Here is a 7,414-nt window from a genome sequence, read left to right on the forward strand (position 1 = left end):
ACTTGCTTTGAACATCAAACTAGCCTTCGCTAATGTCACTCACGACGACATCCTACACGGCCTCGTTACATTCAGCCCCAGGACAGACACAACTTCGTTAAAGCTTTTCTAATAGAACGCATGGCGACCGGGGGCCTCGAAACGTACGCTCACGGAAGTTCACCCGGCACCCCGCAGGGGTCTGTCATTTCTCTACTCATTGCCAACACCGCTCTCAAAGATCTCTCTACGCAACCCTCCACCATACCCGACGTGAAGCATGCTTTGTACGGAAATGACAGCCTTATTTATAACCACAGGACACATCGGAGACCAGTAAGACGCCTTTTAAACATCAGTTGATTGCGCATGCAAATGCGTAGAGGCAGCGGCCTCGCATGAGTGCCTGAAAAATCGGCCTTACTTACCCTACAACAGCGCAGAAAGGAGAGAAGAATCTCTCAGTACCAGAGCCTTAACTCCATAATAAAATGTTTGCCATTCTAACTGTTACCGTTTACGCATACTAAGAAGCACCATCTCACAGGAAGGATCAGGCTCTCATACAGTCGTATATCTTTAAAGCACCATTGATTAGCTCACTTAATTATTTCGACGTATCACGCACAAATAAACAGTACTGAAGGAAGCAGACCTAATCCGTCTTACTCAAGACACGCTCAATAGTCGCGTTACGTACGACACGCATTACCAGTCCCGGAAGCTAACCGAAGTGAGAAGGCAAAAATTTTTATCAGCAAACCCAAGAAGACGGCCCTCGGACTTCCTACCTGCACATCCAACGCTAGGCTGTTACAACTGGGCTTACACAACACATTGGACGGGCTCTGTGACGCACAACACAATTCACAACTACAACGGCTCCAACTCAATAATGCGGGACGCCCTACACTGGTGCGCCTTGTATATCGTCATTTGTGGTTTACGGGTGTGGAATACGTATTCTACTGCATATACGGAACACGTCCGCGTCACCCCTATTTCTCGCAATACGAACCCTACCTATTACATTGTGCCGCGTCTCACGCAGCCAAGAAATGAGGCTCGGGTTGAGGCATTCGATACCCACACAATGTATTTACAAAACCCAACCTAAAGCAAACGTGATCATAGCAATTTAACAAAAATATCACACTACGCAAAAAACAAGCACAACTTCACACTATCAAAAATGTTGTCAAAAAGTCACTATAATACATTAACTGTCTATGCCAAAGTGAAACCAGTCCTACCACATGCAGCACGACGAACCCGCTGCGATGATGATGACGTGGCCCGGGGGGTTGGCTGGCTTACGCGTTGACGCACGTAGCAGCACGTCGTGATGGCCCGTGCTGGTCGTCAGTAGTCTGGATGACCATGATAGGATGCCACAGGTTCCTTGAGCAGCACGGTTCAGCAAGAGGGCAGCAGTGCGAAGTCGCTGATATTAGGTGGTTCCGAGCTGTCTGCTGCCAACAGTGTGAGGCCGCTGGTGCGTTGTAGGGCATGGCCCGCCAGGTTGCCGCCGGGGCGATGCCGCCGGTGCGCTCTCAAGAAAAGGCGCTTTTAGGGCTCAGGGGGCTCAATGCCGGTGCGCCAGCTCTCGTCCCGCGAGCGGCATAACCACCTGCAAGCCCGAATTCTCGACCCGAACTTGCCACCATCCCTCCAAAGACGTTGTTAAACACTCCCTACTTCAATTTCGTTGTCCACCTCTTCCGCTCGCATTGTGCAGTGCGAGGCTCCCATTTGTTTGTCCAGCTAACCTCCTCCTCCTTTTTTATCATCCTGTGTATCTTCTTCATTCGTCCCTTCAAAATCCTTCTAGGCATACCGTAAGCTCATTCTTCTTTCTCTTCGTGTTTTCTTCCATCATCTTCTCGGGCTAGTCACCCTTCGGGTATAGGCTCTTTCCTTTCTCACCACACACCTTCTTGCCACATGACATTTCCCCCAAAATTGAAGAGTTGTTTTTTTAAAAAGAACTGCTACTCACCAGGCCAACTCGTGCAAACGAATTCCGCAGTCCGCACGTCACAACACCATCAGTCCTAATAAGTTACTACATCAGTCGTACAAAACTACCAATATTCGTTGCACAAACAGTTCACTCTTCACCAAAACAAACTTCAAATCTTACAATTATTCACTGCATGTAACACTAACAGACAACACTTCATCATGCTCTTACACTAATCTACTCATGGTATCTGCTATGACATCACCAAAATCAAACACAAGAATAAATCTCAGGCTTGCAAACACTCTTAATGAATTTACACTTTTCAACTACCTCATTTCCGTGTACACTCCATACCCCTACAACATCTTGTCGTCTGCACCATACCGCAACATTTACGCTCTACCTTAATTCACAACCTATCTGTCATATTCCCTCGGGAGTTCTATTTCTTTCCAATTTAACTACATTATTTAAACCGGCTTGTTTGAGCTTTGACTTCATCTTCACCTTTTTGCGCCTCTTCCATCCAGCCCCTTTCCCTACACGGTCATCTCTATTTGAATCACCATCAATGTTGACTTGTCTCACTGCCCTATGACCCCCCTTATGAAAATGAATGTATCCTTTCGGCTTACTTTGTGTCTTCTGCATGTTGACTGTGTGGCCTTCCTTTGAATTTTCCTTTGTGTTACTTCTCGCACATAAGCCGGCTGTGTACTTTTTATAGACTGGCGGACAAAAACCCATGATGTTTTACCTTTACATGTACTATGGTAAAAATGAAGTTTAAATTGCTATACGGAGATTTTATTTCGGACGAGAAGTATAAAACTTTAAAACTGACTTGCTTCTTCTCTTTCTGAGTTCCGCAATGCTATTGCCCATGTGTGTACTCAAGGCAAAATGAAGTAAAAATACTTTCACCTTTTTCCCCTGTTTTGCCTCTAGGACAATGGGCGGATGATAGAACTTGAATTTGCTGTATTCATTCTTTTTCTGTGGGCCTTGATGCTGTTGCTTATGTATGTACTGAAGGAAAAATGAAGTCAAAAGACTGACTTGTCTTTTGTGTTGCCTCTAGGACATTGGGTGGAAGATATAACTATTTGTTGCCTTACATTCTTTTTCTGAAGTGCCGTAAACTAAACAATCCTCCGGTGCTTCCTCAAGTAAACATGAAGTAGAGCATGTAAGGCTTAATTACACTCGAAAGGTTAAGTTTTTTTGGCTTGGCTAGAGGTGGTAAGAAACAATGCCGATGGTTTGTGGAAATTCTGCAGCACTGTATACGTTATTTCGCGCTCGTGAGGTCTGGTAAACTCGCAGAATTAATATTACGAACTGGTACGTTTGTATGAAACAGTGGCGTAAGAAGGATGCATATTGAACGAGGCTATTCGAAGTGCCTCCTTCCTCCCCTTACGAAAAAAAGTGGGAGGGAGAAGAATATATAGACCAGAAAAAGTAAAAAAAAAACAAAAAGCCGAATTTACCTGAAATTGCTATCGTTTGACTTCACTCTTTTGATACGTGAGAAGACGGGTGGCGGGGAACCACCGTAACCTGTTTAACCTTTTTTCGTTTCTCTTTTCTGTTATCTGTAAATATGGCAAGTTGGCCATTGTCTAGATACAGCGTGAATAAATTCTTCACTTTTTCAAAATGCGTGTTCTCGAACTGTTTCACGCTGTGTGTGCCTAAGGACAACGCAAGGTATGCCTAGTTGCTGCATACTTTACAAGGCCACCCAGGACGTCGCATGCAATTCTGTCATGTCCGGTTGCAGAGAAAAGCCACTTTGTGACCCTGCATGAGCTGCTCTCCTTTTGGGGGAACTAATGTTTATGTTAACATGGACGGCAGATCCATCACTTATGTACGTTGCTAGAGCCTACATTCGTTCATGCTCTACAAGCTGTCGTTTCATATTGGTCACCCTCTAGCATGCATAGGCACAGTCATGACTGGGGTCCCGCAAATAGTAGTCGTAGTTTTTTCAACGTTGCCCCGCACGTTGACACTCATATTTGCCTTGGCGGCCAGTGGTATTTGTTACCTCCGTCGGGATATTGCCATGCAGAACAAGCGCAGACTCTGACCAGTATTTGTCGACACTTTAAAGGTTCTTGAAAGTAGCATGCTGCACCTTACCTTTCACATTGAAGTGCCCAAGGAAAAAATAGGCCGATTTTATAGTGGGATCAACTTTGTCTTTCTGTGAACTATGAAGGAGGAGGAATAAACGTTTATTGCTCCCATTGAAAGGGAAGAAAGCAGCGTGGGATTTTTCTCAGTGATCCATGGTGGGTAGCGTCCCTAAACCGGGATGCCATGGCCACGTGCAGCTTGAATGGTCCTGGTCACCAGGCCACGCTGGGTTTCTAGGGCATCGCTTGTCAACAGGACCTGTCACTGCTCCGGTGTCGGTGCGATTACTTCTGGTAGTTCGGTAACGCCTTTACAGACCCACACAATGTGGTACAGGGTGTTGGGCATACCAGAGCAGACGTTGCAGTCGCAGCTGAAAAGCGTGGGGTGTATATTGGACAGCTGTGTGGCGTGCGGAAATGAATTTGTCTGCAGTCACCGGAATCGTGTGGCTTCTTCTTTGGTTAGCTTCAGGTGACGCGGCGGGTATCTTCTTCTTGATAGCCTGTAGTCATTTAGAATGCCTCTGCTCCACTTTGGGATAGACGGGTGGTTGTCGGCAGAGTGGTGAGTGCCTAGAAAGGCTGGAGCCTGGTGTGAGTGGCCTCGGACTGCGGTATCTGCTGCTTCATTACCCTCGAAAGACTTGTGGAAAAAATATTTTACGAAGCAAACGTTCTAACCTTTCCTGAAAGCCTGAAAGGCGGGCAGTTGAAAATACCAAGCTTTTTTTCCAGTTATAAATTCGCATGAACCAAATAGACCTGAAATACACCTTAGACCGCGGTGGTTGCATCTCAAACCTTCGAAATACCAGTAGTATGATTACTTGGTTGTGAATTGGGTAAAGTTCAAATCATGTGCGCATAAGCAGCGCCAGAAATGTAAAATATAACTTCCTGACACATTTCAGGCAATGCTACAACAAAATATTTATAATATGTCAACCTTCCTGTGGTGGAAGAGACACAGTATAACCACTCATTATGACTTTTATAACGAGTTTTCTGTATATCTGTCTCATTATTCTTTTAAGCTGTATTAAAACAACCATACGTATTTGTCTTTTTTCATTACAAATACGGCTATTCAACATTTGATTAGACGCCAGGGAGTTGAAAGTGACCTAATTTAAAGTGACTTAAAGTGACATAAACGTCCGGGCGGTTTCCCTCGGCCTTTGTCTTTGAAGAGCCGCCGAGACCAGCTGGATGGCCCAGGTTTGGATTTCTTGGTCGTAGCAGTTCGCCACAGCCGCGAGCCGCTGCGGAATCGTTGGGCTTGTCGACGCTTCGTCGGGGACCTTGGTGCAGTCCCTAAGGATGTGCGTCAGGGTGGCCCTCTCCCGCTGGCATGTGCGGCACACATCACTCACATACACTTGCGGGAACACATACTTCATCAACACTGGGCTGGGTAAGGACCCAGTCTGTAGTTCTCTGAAGAGCACCGCCTCGGCTCGGCTCATCCCCTGGTGCGGGGGTGGGAGAGTCCTTCGAGCCAAGCAGTGGAAATGTGCAAGTTCGTTGAACGTCGTCATACGGACCTTGGCGCTACACCACAGTAGACTGTCGGTTGCAGCGGTGCGGTTGGTTAGCGCTCTCGCCACTGCGTGTGCCGTGTCGTTGTGGTCGTGCTTGTCCGACGCATCGTTACCCACGTGCTCCGTGAACCACTTGATTTTAACACATCTTTTCTCTCGTTGGAGGTTGAACGAGCACAGAACGCGCACAGCCTCACCGCACACTTTGCCCCTGGCATAATTCCGCACTGCACTCCTCGAATCACACAACACTGTCTGGCACCCGGGGTCGGCAATGGTCAGGCCAATGACCACCTCATCCACCAGGCACGCCTCTCGGACCCGAACGCTTGCCGCCGCCCTCTTGGCGCCGGACGACGCCTCGATGGTGGTAGCCACGAATGCCTTGCTGTCTCCCTGGTATCAGGAAAAAATTATCCGTCACTTCGCTAGGCGTTATTATTTGACCTCTGAACGGTTACGTTTTCGCGCATATAACATAATCACCGTTGAGAACGTGCCCACTTTTCGCATCATAGGATCATTTTCCAGATTACACAATTGTTCGGAGCTTAGTTTCCACTACCACGTAATAACCATCCTCCTAACATGTGCAACAATGATAATCGGCTTATCCCTGGTTTTAGCAATAAAAATAAAAATCAAATGCTGCAACATAGCCTACTTTGTAGTTTGAATATTTATGACAGGCTATGTGATCCTTCTTTTAAAGAATAACGACAATTTTTTAGGAATATTTAGTCAAAAATGTTTACCTATTTCAATTGTTATTTGTAATTTTCGCTCACAATTTTTCATGCAAATTCAGTTTTGTTATGCATTCAATTGCTCTTCTCTAATCCCCAGGTGTCGCTTTTCCCATAACCATGATTTCCATGCTCTTAGCATTTCCACATTTGTACTATGTGTAACATGCCTACCGTTTTCTCGTTAATATACACACACAAAATTGATGTATTCTTTTCTGATACCTTGTACAGGCGTTCTGGACCCCAGTGAAGCTTTCTTCACAGGTCTCAGCCCAAGCAACCAACCAGTTTTATGTGGGGAATACAATGAATTGAATCGAATCGCCAACACCTGAAAATGTCTCGCTGGTAAAGCAACTATTAAACTTTCCGATGGTAATTGTTCATCGCGCACTTTTTCATTGGAGTTCACTCCCATTTTCACTTAAAGAGTTTTGAGTTGACCCTCGTATAATAATGTACCTTTTCCTTCTTACTCAGTTAAAAATATGTTCTTTTTACACAAAAAGCGAAGTGAAATTCTCGTAGCTCTGTTTGTGGTTGCATGTAAAGGTGAATTCATGTGATACATTATTTGACTCTTTAGTGGATGTATAAATTGAGTGTTCGTGCCAATTTCGCTCCTATAAAAATACCTAACAAGGTTTCCAATAGAAGCGCAAGTACAGCAATGATTTCATGGGTTCGTGGACTGGCGAACCACTCCCCTTTTATCAGCTCAAATAGATTATTTGTACTAATAGTATTACTACTACTACTGACGTCACCCTGGTCTGAACATAGTTTGAACGTATCTCCGCCCTAAATTATTTTTATTGCTGGCCGTACGTTCACACTATGGTTTCGCTGCTTGGAATAAAAATAATCTGCCCTGTTGCGCCCTCCGCGGAGAATAACGCGAGATAACTGGCACTTTGCACTGTGCTTTCTCCGCTGAAAATCCCGTACCTCCTCCAGAAAACAGGGACCATGGCAGTTTGCGTTTTTAGTATCGCACAGACAATTAAGAATGCCTTACCTACCTTTGGT

This window comes from Haemaphysalis longicornis, unplaced genomic scaffold (assembly GCF_048455015.1).
Source record: "Haemaphysalis longicornis isolate Haplotype H1 unplaced genomic scaffold, Haemaphysalis longicornis Haplotype H1 scaffold_6, whole genome shotgun sequence".
NCBI classification, from domain to species: Eukaryota; Metazoa; Arthropoda; class Arachnida; order Ixodida; family Ixodidae; genus Haemaphysalis; species Haemaphysalis longicornis.